This window comes from Lithobates pipiens, unplaced genomic scaffold, assembly GCF_037356315.1.
Source record: "Lithobates pipiens isolate NorthernLeopardFrog02 unplaced genomic scaffold, aLitPip1_a1.2 Scaffold_10, whole genome shotgun sequence".
Taxonomy (NCBI): Eukaryota; Metazoa; Chordata; class Amphibia; order Anura; family Ranidae; genus Lithobates; species Lithobates pipiens.
The window spans coordinates 107306961-107324050 of record NW_027507686.1 but is presented as its reverse complement, the minus strand read 5'-3'; the positions used below and the strand labels follow the sequence as shown (position 1 = coordinate 107324050).

Below are 17090 nucleotides of genomic sequence, written 5' to 3'. Positions count from 1 at the left end.
AAGCTAAAAAAAACAGGTCAAAGCCAACAACATAAAAAGAAGCCTACGGCATTCAGTATTCCCAGGCGATCTCCCAATCAAGACACTAACCAGGCCAGATCCTTCTATGGCACCTGGTCTTCCCAGGCAGTCTCCCATCCAGGTACTAACCATGCCTAATGCTGCTTAGCCTCTGAAATCAGACGAGATCGAGTGCTTTCAGGGTTATGTGGCCGTAAGCATTCTCTTCAAGACACGCTCAACCCTCTTGACAAACGCCAAGATGGTCACCTTGGGAAATAAGTGAAAAAAAACAACAGGTCAAATTCAACAACATAAAAAGAAGCCTATGGCACCTGTTATTCCCAGACGTTCTCCCATCCTGGTACTAACCAGGCCCAACACTGCTTAGCCTCCGAGATCAGACAAGATCGGGTGCTTTCAGGGTGATGGGGCCGTAGGTGATCTCTTTGGGCACTCTCAACCCTCTTGTTAAACACCAAGATGGTCACCTTGGGAAACAAGTGAAAATAAACAGGTCAACGCCAACAACATAAAAAGAAGCCTACGGCACCTGGTATTCAAAGATGGTCTCCCATACAGGTATTAACCAGGCCGTACACTGCTAGGCCTCCGAGATCAGATGAGATTGTGCGCTTTTAGGGTGATGTGGCCATAGGTGTTCTATTCAGACACTCTCAACCCTCTTGACAAATGCCAAGATGGTCATCTTGGGAAACCAGTGAAAAAAAACAGGTCAACGCCAACAACATAGACCCTGGCGGTCTCCCATCTGACCCTGCTGAGCCTCTGAGATCGGGCGCTTTCAGGGTGATGTGGCCTTAGGCAAACGCTTCAGGACATACTCAAAACTCTTGACAGATGCTAAAATGGTCACCTTGGGAAACAAGCGGAAAAAAAACAGGTCTATGTCAACAACATAAAAATAAGACTACGGCACCTGGTATTCCAACACCATCTCCCATCCAGGTACTAACTAGGCCCAACCCTTCTTAGCCTCAGAGATGAGAAGAGATAGGGCTCTTTCAGGGTGATGCTGCTGTAAGCCATCTCTTTGGGCACTCTCAACCCTCTTGACAAATGGGAAACAAGGGAAAAAAAACAGGTCAAAGCCGACAACATAATGAGAAGCCTACGGCACCTGGTATTCCCAGGCTGTCTCCGATCCAGGTACTAACCAGGCCCATCGCTGCTTAGCCTCCGAGATCAGATGAGATTGGGCTCTTTCAGGGTGATTTGGCCGTAGGCACTCTCTTTGGGCACTCTGAAGCCTCTTGACAAAGGCCAAGATGGTCACCTTGGGAAACAAGCTAAAAAAAACAGGTCAAAGCCAACAACATAAAAAGAAGCCTACGGCATCCGGTATTCCCAGGCGATCTCCCAATCAAGACACCAACCGGGCCAGATCCTTCTATGGCACCTGGTCTTCCCAGGCAGTCTCCCATCCAGGTACTAACCAGGCCTGACACTGCTTAGCCTCTGAAATCAGATGAGATCGGGTGCTTTCAGGGTGATGTGGCCGTAAGCGTTCTCTTTAAGACACGCCCAACCCTCTTGACAAATGCCAAGATGGTCACCTTGAGAAACAAGCAAAAAAAAACAGGTCAAAGCCAACAACATAAAAAGAAGCCTATGGCACCTGGTATTCCCAGGCGGTCTCCCATCCAGGTACTAACCAGGCCCGACACTGTTTAGCCTCCAAGATCAGACGAGATTGGGCGCTTTCAGGGTGATGGGGCCGTAGGTGATCTCTTCGGGCACTCTCAACCCTCTTGACAAATGCCAAGATGGTCACCTTGGGAAACAAGTGAAAAAAAACAGGTCAACGCCAACAACATAGACCCTGGCGGTCTCCCATCTGACTCTGACCCTGCTTAGCCTCTGAGATTGGGCGCTTTCAGGGTGATGTGGCCTTAGGCGAACGCTTCGGGACATACTCAAAACTCTTGACAGATACTAAAATGGTCACCTTGGGAAACAAGCGAAAAAAAACCCAGGTCAAAGCCAACAATATAAAAAGATTACTACGGCACCTGTAGTTAGGTACTATCCAGGCAGGACCCTGCTTAGCCTCTGAGATCAGATGAGATTGGGCGCTTTAAGAGTGATGTGGCCGTAGGAGATTTCTTTGGGCTCTCTCAGCCCTCTTGACAAATGCCAAGATGGTCACCCTGGGAAACAAGCGGAAAAAAAACCCCATGTCAACGCCAACAACATAAAAAGAAGCCTACGGCACCTGGTATTCCCAGTCGGTCTCCCATCCAGTTACTAATCAGGCCCGACAATGCTTAGCCTCCGAGATCAGACAAGATCGGGCACTTTCAGGGTGATTTGGCCGTAGGCACTTTCTTTGGGCACTCTCAACCCTCTTGACAAATGCCAAGATGGTCATCTTGGGAAACAAGCGGAAAAAAAAACAGGTCAACGCCAACAACATAAAAAATAGGATTTTTATATACAGCTTACCTGTAAAATCCTTTTCTTGAGAGTACATCACGGGACACAGGAGCTTCATTACATAGTGGGTTATATAGGCACCTCTGGTGATTGGACACTGGTTAACCCCAATTAAGGAGAATTCCTCCCCTATATAACCCCTCCCATATGGGAGGCACCTCAGTTTTGTAGCAAAGCAATAGGAAACCACGTAAAACCCAATAGGGGCGGGAGCCCTGTGTCCCGGGATTTTACAGGTAAGCTGTATATAAAAATCCTATTTTCTTGATCATACATCACGGGACACAGGAGCTTCATTACATAGTGGGATGTCCCAAAGCAATGCTCAGATTGAGGGGAGGGAAACACAGATCATAATATATAGCCCGCCAAGGACCAGAGGACCTAAACTGCAGCCTGCAGTACACTGCGCCCAAAGGCGATATCCTCTTGCCCTCTGACATCCACCTGATAGAATCTGGTGAATGTGTGGACTGATGACCAAGTTGCAGCCTTACAGATCTGAACCAGGGAGGCCTGGTGATGCACTGCCCAAGAAACACTTACAGCCCTAGTTGAGTGCGCTTTCACTTGAAAAGGAGGGATCTTCCCTTTAACACTATAGGCCTGAGAAATAATCTGTCTAATCCACCTTGAGAGAGTGGATTTTGATGCCGCCTCACCCTTCCTAGAGCCTTCCGGCAAAATAAATAAGCAATGAAGATAGATACTGATTGCCCTTACCACATCCAAAGTGTGCAAAGATTCTTCTTCTGCGGACTGTGGGTCCGGAAAAAAGGATGGTAGGATTACATCTTGATTCAAATGGAATCCTGAAACCACCTTAGGCAGAAAGGACCTGTTGGGACGCATTACCACCCGGTCCTTATGAATAATTAGATATGGCTCTTTGCTGGAGAGAGCTGCTAGTTCTTCTAGCCGTGGATATGGCTACCAAGAAAACCAATTTTTTTAGTCAAAAGAACTAACGAAGCCTGATGCAAAGGTTCAAAAGGTTGCCCCTGCAAAGCTGAGAGAACCAAATTCAGAACCCATGGGCATACCGGAGGTTTGACTGGCGGCCTTATCCGCATAGCCCCCTGGATGAAAGCCTGCACCAGGGAATGCGATGCAAGTGGCTTCTGAAAAAACACTGACAAGGCCGAAATCTGCACCTTGATAGTGCTTACGGCCAAATTAATTTCTAGGCCTGACTGGAGGAAGGCCAAGATCCTGCCCTTGACATACTTTCTAGGATGCTATTCCCTGAGTTCACACCAGGAAACATATGCCCTCCAGATTTTGTAGTAAATAAGCCTGGAGGCCGGCTTTCTGACATTGACCAGAGTAGAAAGGACTGGCCCCGAAAGCCCGCGGTCTCTCAGAATGTGGGTCTCAGCAGCCAAACCGTCAAATTCAGACTGTGTAAAGCAGGATGGTAAATTGGACCCTGTGAGAGCAGATCTGGCCGGAGAGGGAGGATCCACGGCCTGCCTACTGCCAACTTCATGATCTCTGCGTACCAAGGGGGCCAAGCCGGGGCTACCAAAAGAACCAACTTTGTCTCCCTCTTGACTCTTCCCAGGAACCGCAACAGAAGCGGGCACTGGGGGAAGGCATAAATCAAATTGTTCTTATCCCAGGGAACTGTCAGAGCATCCGACCCCTGAGCGAGTGTATCTCTTGTCCTTGACACAAATTTGTCCAGTTTTCTGTTGAACCTGGACGCAAACAGATCTACGTCTGGAGTAGCCCACCTGCGACATATGTTCCAAAACACGGTTGGGTGCAGAGCCCATTCTTCTGGGCACAACTGCTGGTGGCTCAGAAAATCCGCCTGCCAGTTTTCCACTCCTGGAATGAAGACTGCAGAAAGGCATGGTACATGCCTTTCTGCCCAGACAAGTATGCGATTCACCTCTTTTTGCGCAACCAGACTCCTGGTACCGCCCTGTTGATTGATATAGGCCACTGCTGTGGCATTGTCGGACTGAAGCTGACATTTTCTGTTGAACCTGGACGCAAACAGATCTACGTCTGGAGTAGCCCACCTGCGACATATGTTCCAAAACACGGTTGGGTGCAGAGCCCATTCTTCTGGGCACAACTGCTGGTGGCTCAGAAAATCCGCCTGCCAGTTTTCCACTCCTGGAATGAAGACTGCAGAAAGGCATGGTACATGCCTTTCTGCCCAGACAAGTATGCGATTCACCTCTTTTTGCGCAACCAGACTCCTGGTACCGCCCTGTTGATTGATATAGGCCACTGCTGTGGCATTGTCGGACTGAAGCTGAACAGGGAGACCCCGTAGTCTGAAAGACCAGTTTATGAGAGCCATATAAACTGCCCGGATCTCCAAGACATTTATGGGCAATAGCTTCTCGATCGCAGACCATTATCCCTGCGAGCACGTCTCCTCCAACACTGCTCCCCAGCCTGTCAGGCTGGCATCTGTCGTAATAATCTTCCATGGAAGAGGAAGAAAAGTTTTGCTTTTCAGCAAATTCTCGGTTTGTAACCACCAGGCGAGACTCTTGCGTGTCCCTGGGGATAGACGCATAGGAAGATCCAAGGACTGGGGCTTCCTGTTCCAAGCCGCAAGGATGCATTTTTGCAGAGGCCTTGAGTGGAACTGGGCGAATGGAACGGCCTCGAAGGAGGCGACCATTTTCCCTAACAGTGTCATGCACAACCGAATGGGGGAAGATCTTCTGCCCAGAATTAGGCGCACCAGATCCCCAATGGCCAAGACTTTTGGCCTTGGTAGAAACACCTTGCCCTGAGCGGTGTCGATAACCATACCCAGGTATTCCAATCTGGTAGCAGGCTGTAGGGACGACTTTTCTAGGTTTATAATCGAACCTAGGCGTTCCAGGTGTTCTAGCGTTCTGGTAACACTGTGGTTCAGGAGCGCTACTGTTTTCTCTATGAGAAGCAAATCATCTAGATAAGCCATGACGGCTATACCCTGAGCTCTTAGGTTTGGCAAGAGAGGGTCCAGAATCTTTGTGAAGACTCAAGGGGCTGTCGCGAGCCCGAAAGGCAAGGCCACAAATTGAAAATGGAACCTTAGATACTTTTGGTGTGCGGGAAAAATTGGCACATGGAGATATGCATCCTTGATGTCTATTGATGCCATAAACTCTCCCTCTTGCAGGGAGGAGACCACAGTGCGAATTGACTGCATTCGGAAGGACCGGATGCGTAAAAACCAGTTCAGATCCTTCAGATCCAGGATAGGTCTAACACTTCCATTTGGCTTTGGAACAGTGAAGAGATGAGAGTAAAACCCTGAACCCTGTTCTTTTGGGTCCACTTCTACTATCACCCCCTTTGATAGTAAGTGATCTAAGGCCAGAAATAGCGGTCTTTGCTTTACTGGGTCCCTGGGGATCCTTGACCTTAGAAAGCGAGAAGGTGGAATCTCCTGAAACTCCAGGACAGGTCAGGTTTCTATTCAAGCAAGAAACAGCCGTATCGACAGATGGGACCCCCCATTTCTTGGTGAAACTTTCCTCCAGAGGATAAAGCATAGAAAACCTTTCAGGAGGAGCAAACTGTTTATGGGGATGTTCCCAATCCTCATACAACAATTTATCCATTAAGGGATGAATTGGAAAGGAAAAGGCAGTCTGTGGGATTTTCCTGACTCCCAGGGAAGAAACAGAGGATGTAGCGATCTCAGCAGCAGGCATTCTGAATGTGGTACGCACCAATTCAGTAAAATTACTGCACCTGTTTTCTGAGCGCCTGGGAGGAGGGGACTCTCTCCTCTTCCTCTGATTCATCCAACTGCTCAAGATCCCTGTCCCAAGATAGGGACCTCTCCTCATTGTCAGAAGTGTCATCTGAAAGAGGAATCTCAGCAGCCCTTTTCCTGCTATCTTTCAGGGAAGCTGAAATAAAATGATTCTCCCTTCAAAACCCTCCAATGTAGCCCTAAGGGAGTCCTTAGTGACGTATATCGGGGCTGAAATATTAGGAGAGGCTGCAAAACCTGACAGGGGCACTGACTCATCCTGTGAGGCTGGCTACAGTCTTGCAGCGGGGGGATGGTAACCTACAGGCATTTTTAGAACCCCCTAGACCTAGGCGGTGACTTACCAGTGCCCTTGTTACCTCCCCCTGAGACCCTCTTATGAGGAGGCATAGTCCTAAGCTACAAAGCAGAGGTACTAGTACAAAGGGTGGGTGGGATTACCTTCATTGTGGCAGAGATTGCAGTGGAGACGTGAGTCATCTGGGAGAACCAGGCTTCACTGAGCGTGTGTATCTGAAAGGCATGTAAGTATGCATCAGGCTGCTCTTACTCCCTCTAGTGGTGGAAAACAGGTAAGACATACAACTACTCAATGAAGAAATCCATAACATAATTTATATAGGATTAACTTCCTTTACCTGTCCTCGCCGCAGGAATTGCTGAAAACAGACAGATTCCAGCCTTCACCCATCACGGCGGGCAGAGTTTTGCCAACCTTCAGGTTTTTTTTGGGGTTCCTTCTCAGAAGAACCTCCTACCTGGACCTTGTAAAAGACTCTGCCAGAAACTCTCGTGCCACTATGTAAATAGTACACCAAGTCTGGTTTTCCCAGAGCCCAGTCTTCCAATAGGAGAGGACTTACAGGCAAAACCTCGTTTCTTAGGATGACAAGGTCCGGGTACCATATCATCTTGGGAGTCAAAATATCGGCCCGAGATATGGATCCGGTTTGTTGTAGCCCTTAGGCCCTCGCAGGGACCTGCACAGAGCTATCTTCATAGCACATGTTTTACGTGACCAATCACCATAGACACTGGTGAAAAAACTGAGGTGCCTCCCATATGGGAGGGGTTATATAGGGGAGGAATTCTCCTTAATTGGGGGTTAACCAATGTCCAATCACCAGAGGTGCCTATATAACCCACTATGTAATGAAGCTCCGGTGTCCCGTGATGTATGATCAAGAAATAAGCATACGGCACCTGGTATTCCCAGTCGGTCTTCCATCCAGTTACTAATCAGGCCCGACAATGCTTAGCCTCCGAGATCAGACAAGATCGGGCACTTTCAATGTGATGGGGCCATAGGCGATCTCTTCGGGCACTCTCAACCATCTTGACAAACGCCAACATGGTCATCTTGGGAAACAAGCGGAAAAAAAACAAGTCATTGCCAACATTGGAGGCTAAGCATGGTTGGGCAATCAGTTTCCTTGCCTGAGATTGGCTTCTCCGAACTGCCATCTGGCTGCTTCCCGGGTTTCCAACTGCTTCAACTAATCCCAAGAGACAATACTTCGCCTCCATCCTGGTGGAGGTTCCAAACACCCTATCAATGGTTCCTGTGACCTCCGTCAAGTAGCGGATCAACTTCGGGCATCTCCAAAACATGTGCATCATGTCTCCCCCCATGTTCCCGCACCGGGGGCAACTTGCGTCCGGCCATTCGGCCAAATTGAAAAAGTTTACGAGGAGCATAAGAAGTTCTATATAATAAGAACAGCTGTGACATCCTCTGAGAGGAGAGCCACAATTGACCACAGGCAGGATTCCTGTGGCCAATTATAGCTCAGGGGGGTTTAGTACACACCCCACACTATATAAGGCCGCTAGCGCGGCGGCCTTGTATAGTGTGTTGCGGCGGTCAGGGAAAGAGGACGATAGGCAGGGACAGTGTCTTTACTGCTTGGGAACCTAGCACTGTTACAGTGGGTGTTATGTGCCTCCTGCATAGTACACACCTGAAGCTACCCTTTATTACTGGTGTTCAATTTCTGCAATACAGGCATCTGCAGTGCAGAAGTTAGAGTGGGTGTTGTGTGCCTCCTGCACAGTATACACCTGAAGATACCCCTTATTGCTGGTGTTCTGTTTCTGTAATACAGGAACCTAGCACTGTTACAGTGGGTGTTGTGTGCCTCCCACGCTTGTCCTTATTTTCGGCAGCTGGACGTGTTGAGCCACATCATGCCGAACACTTGGTCGGATGTGGAAGACCAAGCCCTCCTAATGCTCCTCATCCTCTCTAACCCAGGCTCAGGGTACTAGCCTGTGTTCTGTATACACTAGGCTTTCTTCTGTATACCCTATCCTCTCTTTATACTGTAGCCTGTCGTTTATGTACACTAGACTCTTTGTTTACCTCATAAATGGCAGTGTATATAGAAGGAAGGCTAGTTTAAACAGAGAGGCTAAGGTATACAGAAGGTAGGCTAGTTTATATAGAAAACCGGTTGGGAATACAAAGTATGTATTCTATTTAGATGGCAGGCTATTGTATACAGAGAGGCTAGATAATAAAGAAGACAGGCTAGTGTATACAGGACACATGCTAATGTATACAGAAAACAGGCTTGGTTATAGAGAGAGACTGAGACTTTTATATTCAGAAGAAAAGCTAGTGTATATAGAGAGGCAGGCTGGGGTATACAGAGAGGCTAGTGAATACAGATAGGGTGATGTATACAGAAATGTTAGTGTATACAGAGAGGCTAGAGTATACAGTTATTCTGGGGTATACAGAGAGGCTAGTTTAAAGAGAGGCTAGTGTATACAGAATACAGACTCATGTATGCAGATAGGCTTGAGTATACAGAGATGCTAGAGTAAACAGTGAGGCTGGGGTACACAGAGAGGCTAGTTTAAAGAGAGGCTAGTATATACAAAGATGTTAGTGTATATAGAGAGGTTTGTGTATAGAGAGAGTCGAGTGTATACAGAAAGGACAGTGCATATAGAGAAACTAGTGTATACAGAAGACAGGCTTGGGTATACATCAAAGCTGACAGTGTATACAGAAGACTGGGTAGTGTATACAGAGAGTCTAGTGGATACAAAAGACAGGCTGGTGTATTCTAGCTAGTTTTTACAGTCTAGTGTATACAGAAGACAGGCTGTGGTATACAGAGGGTTTAGTGTACTCAGAGAGTCTAGTGTAAACAGTCGGCAAGTGTATACATAATACTGGCTAGTTCACGCAGTGTTTACAGAGATGCAAGGGTGTACAGAGAAGCTAGTATATATAGAAGACTACAGCATACAGAAGAAAGGCTAGTGAATACAGGATACAGACTCGTGTATGCAAATAGACTTGAGTATACAGAGATGCTCGAGTAAACAGTGAGGCTGGGGTACACAGAGAGGCTAGTTTAAAGAGAGGCTAGTATATACAAAGATGTTAGTGTGTATAGAGAGGTTAGTGTATAGAGAGAGTCGAGTGTATACAGAAAGGACAGTGCATATAGAGAAACTAGTGTATACAGAAGACCGGCTTGGGTATACATCAAAGCTGACAGTGTATACAGAAGACTGGGTACTGTATACAGAGAGTCTAGTGGATACAAAAGACAGGCTGGTGTATTCTAGCTAGTTTTTACAGTCTAGTGTATACAGAAGACAGGCTGTGGTATACAGAGGGTTTAGTGTACTCAGAGAGTCTAGTGTAAACAGTCGGCGAGTGTATACATAAGACTGGCTAGTTTACACAGTGTTTACAGAGATGCATGGGTGTACAGAGAAGCCAGTATATATAGAAGACTACAGCATACAGAAGAAAGGCTTGTGAATACAGAATACAGACTCATGTATGCAGATAGGCTTGAGTATACAGAGATGCTAGAGTAAACAGTGAGGCTGGGGTGCACAGAGAGGCTAGTTTAAAGAGAGGCTAGTATATATAGAGAGAATAGTGTATAGAGAGGGTCGAGTGTATACAGAAAGGACAGTGCATATAGAGAAACTAGTGTATACAGAAAACAGGCTTGGGTATACATCAAAGCTGACAGTGTATACAGAAGACTGGGTAGTGTATACAGAGAGTCTAGTGGGTACAGAAGACAGGCTGGTGTATACAGAGTTGCTAGTTTATACAGAGAGACTAATGTATACAGAAGACAGGCTAGGGCATACAGAAGACAGAAAACGGGCTAGTGTATTCAGAACATAGGCTAGTGTATATCGAAGACAGGCTATTGTATGCAGAAGACCAGCTAGTGTATACAGAGTAAATAGTGTATAACAGTGTATATAGAAGACAGGCTAGGGTATAAAGACAGAGCAATGTATACAGAAAACAGAAAACATGTTAGTGTATATAGAGAGGTTAGTGTATTTAGAGGGTAGGCTAAGTGATAACAGAAGACATTTCATCATTTCATCTAGCTCACATCTCTAATGGAGTTTGTCTCATTGCCATGTTATGCCTTTTCATTCTTATGCTAAATATAGATTATACTCATTACACGATTTTAATCATCCACATCAAGCATGCAATAAAACTATCATACATCAAAATAAACCATGTACTCTTTTGCTCTATTTTGCATATTTGTAATTCTCCACATCAACTGTCACATTGGTATAACCACTGACGACACACCATCCTGACTTATTTTGCTTTATTTATTATTAGAAATACTATCTCAAAATCCGGTTAAATCTATTCACTTCGATGAGGTCTATCGCTAATTGTACGGTAATGCAAAATGTTCACAAAACCATCCATTTGCTACCAGACATGCTGCACATACTAAGAGTAATGTAAATATCACTCGCTAACGATGTAAACAGTTTTATTGCTTTTCTGACATTAACCGAGTATCCCTGACATTACCTGAGTATCTCTCTGCACTAGGATTGTAATAATAATAATAATAATAATAATAGGATTGTGTAATGCAAAGATCAACTAGTCTAATTTAAGCTTTCTCAATGGTACCGGCATATCCTTTAAATTTAGACTAACGCAACTATTTTCGGCCATTCTCAAGCTAAGCTTTCAATCTCTTACCGTTGAACAGCCATACTTCCTCCCTGCAATATTAAGCCATTTAAATGTCCTATTGGTTGTCTATATTTTACAACTCTCTCAAAAGCATATATATCTCTGGGCTACAAGCTGGAGTTTCAGGAGATTCCACCTTCTCGCTTTCTAAGGTCAAGGATCCGCAGGGACCCAGTAAAGCAAAGACCGCTATTTCTGGCCTTAGCTCACTTACTATCAAAGGGGGTGATAGTAGAAGTGGACCCAAAAGAACAGGGTTCAGGGTTTTACTCTCATCTCTTCACTGTTCCAAAGCCAAATGGAACTGTCAGACCTATCCTGGATCTGAAGGATCTGAACTGTTTTTTACGCATCCGGTCCTTCCGAATGCAGTCAATTCGCACTGTGGTCTCCTCCCTGCAAGGGGGAGAGTTTATGGCATCAATAGACATCAAGGATGCATATCTCCATGTGCCAATTTTTCCCGCACACCAAAAGTATCTAAGGTTCGCGGTAGAGCGGCGCCATTTTCAATTTGTGGCCTTGCCTTTCGGGCTCGCGACGGCCCCTCGAGTCTTCACAAAGATTCTGGACCCTCTCTTGGCAAACCTAAGAGCTCAGGGTATAGCCATCATGGGTTATCTAGATGATTTGCTTCTCATTGAGAAAACAGTAGCGCTCCTGAACCACAGTGTTACCAGAACGCTAGAACACCTGAAACGCCTAGGTTGGATTATAAACCTAGAAAAGTCGTCCCTACAGCCTGCTACCAGGTTGGAATACCTGGGTATGGTTATCGACACCGCTCAGGGCAAGGTGTTTCTACCAAGGCCAAAAGCCTTGGCCATTGGAGATCTGGTGCGCCTAATTCTGGGCAGAAGATCTTCCCCCATTTGGATGTGCATGACACTGTTAGGGAAAATGGTCGCCTCCTTCGAGGCCCTTCCATTCGCCCAGTTCCACTCAAGGCCTCTGCAAAGATGCATCCTTGCGGCTTGGAACAGGAAGCCCCAGTCCTTGGATCTTCCTATTCGTCTATCCCCAGGGACACGCAAGAGTCTCGTCTGGTGGTTACAAACCGAGAATTAGCTGAAAAGCAAAACTTTTCTTCCTCTTCCATGGAAGATTATTACGACAGATGCCAGCCTGACAGGCTGGGGAGCAGTGTTGGAGGAGACGTGCTCACAGGGGAAATGGTCTGCGATCGAGAAGCTATTGCCCATAAATGTCTTGGAGATCCGGGCAGTTTATATGGCTCTCATAAACTGGTCTTTCAGACTACAGGGTCTCCCTGTTCGGGTTCAGTCCGACAATGCCACAGCAGTGGCCTATATCAATCACCAGGGCGGTACCGGGAGTCTGGTTGCGCAAAAAGAGGTGAATCGCATACTTGTCTGGGCAGAAAGGCATGTAGCATGCCTTTCTGCAGTCTTCATTCCAGGAGTGGAAAATTGGCAGGCGGATTTTCTGAGCCACCAGCAGTTGTGCCAGAAGAATGGGCTCTGCTTGTTTTGTTGAATTTGTGGGGTACTCCAGACGTAGATCTGTTTGCGTCCAGGTTCAACAGAAAACTGGACAAAGTTGTGTCAAGGACAAGAGATACACTCGCTCAGGGGTCGGATGCTCTGACAGTTCCCTAGGATAAGTACAATTTGATTCATGCCTTCCCCCCGTGCCCGCTTCTGTCGCGGTTCCTGGGAAGAGTCAAGAGGGAGACAAAGTTGGTTCTTTTGGTAGCCCCGGCTTGGCCCAGGCGACCGTGGTATGCAGAGATCATGAAGTTGGCAGTAGGCAGGCCGTGGATCCTCCCTCTCCGGCCAGATCTGCTCTCACAGGGTCCATTTTACCATCCTGCTTTACACAGTCTGAATTTGACGGTTTGGCTGCTGAGACCCACATTCTGAGAGACCGTGGGCTTTCGGGGCCAGTCCTTTCTACTCTGGTCAATGCCAGAAAGCCGGCCTCCAGGCTTATTTACTACAAAATCTGGAAGGCATATGTTTCCTGGTGTGAACTCAGGGAATGGCATCCTAGAAAGTATGTCATTAGCAGGATCTTGGCCTTCCTCCAGTCAGGCCTAGAAATTAATTTGGCCGTAAGCACTATCAAGGTGCAGATTTCGGCCTTGTCAGTGTTTTTTCAGAAGCCACTTGCATCGCATTCCCTGGTGCAGGCTTTCATCCAGGGGGCTATGCGGATAAGGCCGCCAGTCAAACCTCCGGTATGCCCATGGGTTCTGAATTTGGTTCTCTCAGCTTTGCAGGGGCAACCTTTGCAACCTCCGCATCAGGCTTCGTTAGTTCTTTTGACTAAAAAAATTGGTTTTCTTGGTAGCCATATCCACGACTAGAAGAGTGTCAGAACTAGCAGCTCTCTCCAGCAAAGAACCGTATCTAATTATTCATAAGGACCGGGTGGTAATGCGTCCCAACAGGTCCTTTCTGCCTAAGGTGGTTTCAGGATTCCATTTGAATCAAGATGTAATCCTACCATCCTTTTTTCTGAACCCACAGTCCGCAGAAGAAGAATCTTTGCACACTTTGGATGTGGTAAGGGCAATCAGTATCTATCTTCATTGCTTATTTATTTTGCCGGAAGGCCCTAGGAAGGGTGAGGTGGCATCAAAATCCACTCTCTCAAGGTGGATTAGACAGATTATTTCTCAGGCCTATAGTGTTAAAGGGAAGATCCCTCCTTTTCAAGTGAAAGCGCACTCAACTAGGACTGTAAGTGCTTCTTGGGCAGTGCATCACCAGGCCTCCCTGGTTCAGATCTGTAAGGCTGCAACTTGGTCATCAGTCCACACGTTCACCAGATTCTTTCAGGTGGATGTCAGAGGGCAAGAGGATATCGCCTTTGGGTGCAGTGTACTGCAGGCTGCAGTTTAGGTCCTCCGGTCCTTGGCGGTCTATATCTTATGATCTGTGTTTCCCTCCCCTCAATCTGAGCATTGCTTTGAGACATCCCACTATGTAATGAAGCTCCTGTGTCCCGTGATGTATGATCAAGAAAATAGGATTTTTATATACAGCTTACCTGTAAAATCCTTTTCTTGAGAGTACATCACGGAACACAGGGCTCCGCCCCTATTGGGTTTTACGTGGTTTCCTATTGCTTTGCTACAAAACTGAGGTGCCTCCCATATGGGAGGGGTTATATAGGGGTGGATTTCTCCTTAATTGGGGGTTAACCAGTGTCCAATCACCAGAGGTGCCTATATAACCCACTATGTAATGAAGCTCCTGTGTCCCGTGATGTACTCTCAAGAAAAGGATTTTACAGGTAAGCTGTATATATAAAAAAAAAATTTTTATGTTGTTGGCGTTGACCTGTTTTTTTTCTCGCTTGTTTCCCAAGATGACCATCTTGGCGTTTGTCAAGAGGGTTGAGAGTGCCCAAAGAAAGTGCCTACGGCCAAATCACCCTGAAATTGCCCGATCTTGTCTGATCTCAGAGGCTAAGCATTGTCGGGCCTGACTTGTAACTGGATGGGAGACCAACTGGGAATACCAGGTGCCATAGGCTTCTTTTTATGTTGTTGGCGTTGACATGGGTTTTTTTCCGCTTGTTTCCCAATCTTGGCATTTGTCAAGAGGGCTGAGAGAGCCCAAAGAAATCTCCTACGGCCACATCACCCTGAAAGCGCCCGATTTCATCTGATCTCAGAGGCTAAGCAGGGTCCTGCCTGGATAGTACCTAATTACAGGTGCCGTAGTAATCTTTTTATATTGTTGGCTTTGACCTGTTTTTTTTTCGCTTGTTACCCAAGGTGACCATTTTAGTATCTGTCAAGAGTTTTGAGTATGTCCCGAAGCGTTCGCCTAAGGCCACATCACCCTGAAAGTGCCCGATCTCAGAGGCTAAGCAGGGTCAGGGTCAGATGGGAGACCGCCAGGGTCTATGTTGTTGGCGTTGACCTGTTTTTTTTCACTTGTTTCCCAAGGTGACCATCTTGGCGTTTGTCAAGAGGGTTGAGAGTGCCCGAAGAGATCACCTACGGCCCCATCACCCTGAAAGCGCCCAATCTCGTCTGATCTTGGAGGCTAAACAGTGTCGGGCCTGGTTAGTACCTGGATGGGAGACCGCCTGGGAATACCAGGTGCCATAGGCTTCTTTTTATGTTGTTGGCTTTGACCTGTTTTTTTTTGCTTGTTTCTCAAGGTGACCATCTTGGCGTTTGTCAAGAGGGTTGGGCGTGTCTTGAAGAGAACGCTTACGGCCACATCACCCTGAAAGCACCCGATCTCGTCTGATTTCAGAGGCTAAGCAGTGTCAGGCCTGGTTAGTACCTGGATGGGAGACTGCCTGGGAAGACCAGGTTCCATAGAAGGATCTGGCCCGGTTAGTGTCTTGATTGGGAGATCGCCTGGGAATACCGGATGCCGTAGGCTTCTTTTTATGTTGTTTGCTTTGACCTGTTTTTTTTAGCTTGTTTCCCAAGGTGACCATCTTGGCCTTTGTCAAGAGGCTTCAGAGTGCCCAAAGAGAGTGCCTATGGCCAAATCACCCTGAAAGAGCCCAATCTCATCTGATCTCGGAGGCTAAGCAGCGATGGGCCGGGTTAGTACCTGGATCGGAGACAGCCTGGGAATACCAGGTGCCGTAGGCTTCTCATTATGTTGTCGGCGTTGACCTGTTTTTTTTCCCTTGTTTCCCATTTGTTAAGAGGGTTGAGAGTGCCCAAAGAGATCGCTTACAGCAGCATCACCCTGAAAGAGCCCTATCTCTTCTCATCTCTGAGGCTAAGAAGGGTTGGGCCTAGTTAGTACCTGGATGGGATATGGCGTTGGAATACCAGGTGCCGTAGTCTTATTTTTATGTTGTTGACATTGACCTGTTTTTTTTTCGCTTGTTTCCCAAGGTGACCATTTTAGCATCTGTCAAGAGTTTTGAGTATGTCCCGAAGCGTTTGCCTAAGGCCACATCACCCTGAAAGTGCCCGATCTCAGAGGCTCAACAGGGTCAGGGTCAGATGGGAGACCACCAGGGTCTATGTTGTTGGCGTTGACCTGTTTTTTTTCACTTGTTTCCCAAGATGACCATCTTGGCATTTGTCAAGAGGGGTGAGAGTGTCTGAATAGAACACCTATGGCCACATCACCCTGAAAGTGCACAATCTCACCTGTTCTCGGAGGCCTAGCAGTGTACGGCCTGGTTAATACCTGTATGGGAGACCATCTGTGAATACCAGGTGCCGTAGGCTTCTTTTTATGTTGTTGGCGTTGACCTGTTTATTTTCGCTTGTTTCCCAAGGTGACCATCTTGGTGTTTAACAAGAGGGTTGAGAGTGCCCAAAGAGATCACCTACGGCCCCATCACCCTGAAAGCACCCGATCTTGTCTGATCTCGGAGGCTAAGCAGTGTCGGGCCTGGTTAGTACCAGGATGGGAGAACGTCTGGGAATAACAGGTGCCGTAAGCTTCTCATTATGTTGTCGGCGTTGACCTGTTTTTTTCCCTTGTTTCCCAAGGTGACCAGGGTTGAGAGTGCACAAAGAAATTGCCTACGGGCACAACACCATGAAAGCGCCCAATCTCGTCTGGTCTCAGAGGCTAAGCAGTGTTGGGCCTGGTTTGTACCTGGATGGGAGACCGCCTGGGTTTTCCAGATGCCGCAGGCTTCTTTTTATGTTGTTGGTGTTGACCTGTTTTTTTCGCTTGTTTCCCAAAGTGATCATCTTGGCATTTGTCAAGAGGGTTGAGAGTGCCTAAAGAGATCGCTTACAGCCGCATCACCCTGAAAGCACCCTATCTCTTCTGATCTCGGAGGCTGAGAAGGGTTGGGCCTAGTTAGTACTTGAATGGGAGACGGCCTTGGAATACCAGGTGCCGTATTCTTATTTTTATGTTGTTGGCGTTGACCTGTTTTTTTTCGCTTGTTTCCCAGGGTGACTATCTTGGCATTTTTAAAGAG

General features: G+C 47.0%; 9 pseudogenes; 3 read left to right on the top strand and 6 right to left on the bottom strand.

The window, feature by feature from the left end:
* Positions 1 to 323: 323 nt before the first annotated feature.
* LOC143956970 (5S ribosomal RNA) lies at positions 324 to 442 on the bottom strand (annotated as a pseudogene).
* Positions 443 to 1129: 687 nt separating this feature from the next.
* On the bottom strand, positions 1130 to 1248 carry LOC143954056 (5S ribosomal RNA; annotated as a pseudogene).
* A 160-nt stretch (positions 1249 to 1408) lies between these two features.
* Positions 1409 to 1527, bottom strand: LOC143946299 (5S ribosomal RNA; annotated as a pseudogene).
* A 100-nt stretch (positions 1528 to 1627) lies between these two features.
* Positions 1628 to 1746, bottom strand: LOC143946122 (5S ribosomal RNA; annotated as a pseudogene).
* Positions 1747 to 2224: 478 nt separating this feature from the next.
* On the bottom strand, positions 2225 to 2343 carry LOC143955545 (5S ribosomal RNA; annotated as a pseudogene).
* A 5044-nt stretch (positions 2344 to 7387) lies between these two features.
* Positions 7388 to 7506, bottom strand: LOC143944985 (5S ribosomal RNA; annotated as a pseudogene).
* Positions 7507 to 15169: 7663 nt separating this feature from the next.
* LOC143946000 (5S ribosomal RNA) lies at positions 15170 to 15288 on the top strand (annotated as a pseudogene).
* A 379-nt stretch (positions 15289 to 15667) lies between these two features.
* On the top strand, positions 15668 to 15786 carry LOC143954816 (5S ribosomal RNA; annotated as a pseudogene).
* Positions 15787 to 16479: 693 nt separating this feature from the next.
* Positions 16480 to 16598, top strand: LOC143957500 (5S ribosomal RNA; annotated as a pseudogene).
* Positions 16599 to 17090: the final 492 nt, after the last annotated feature.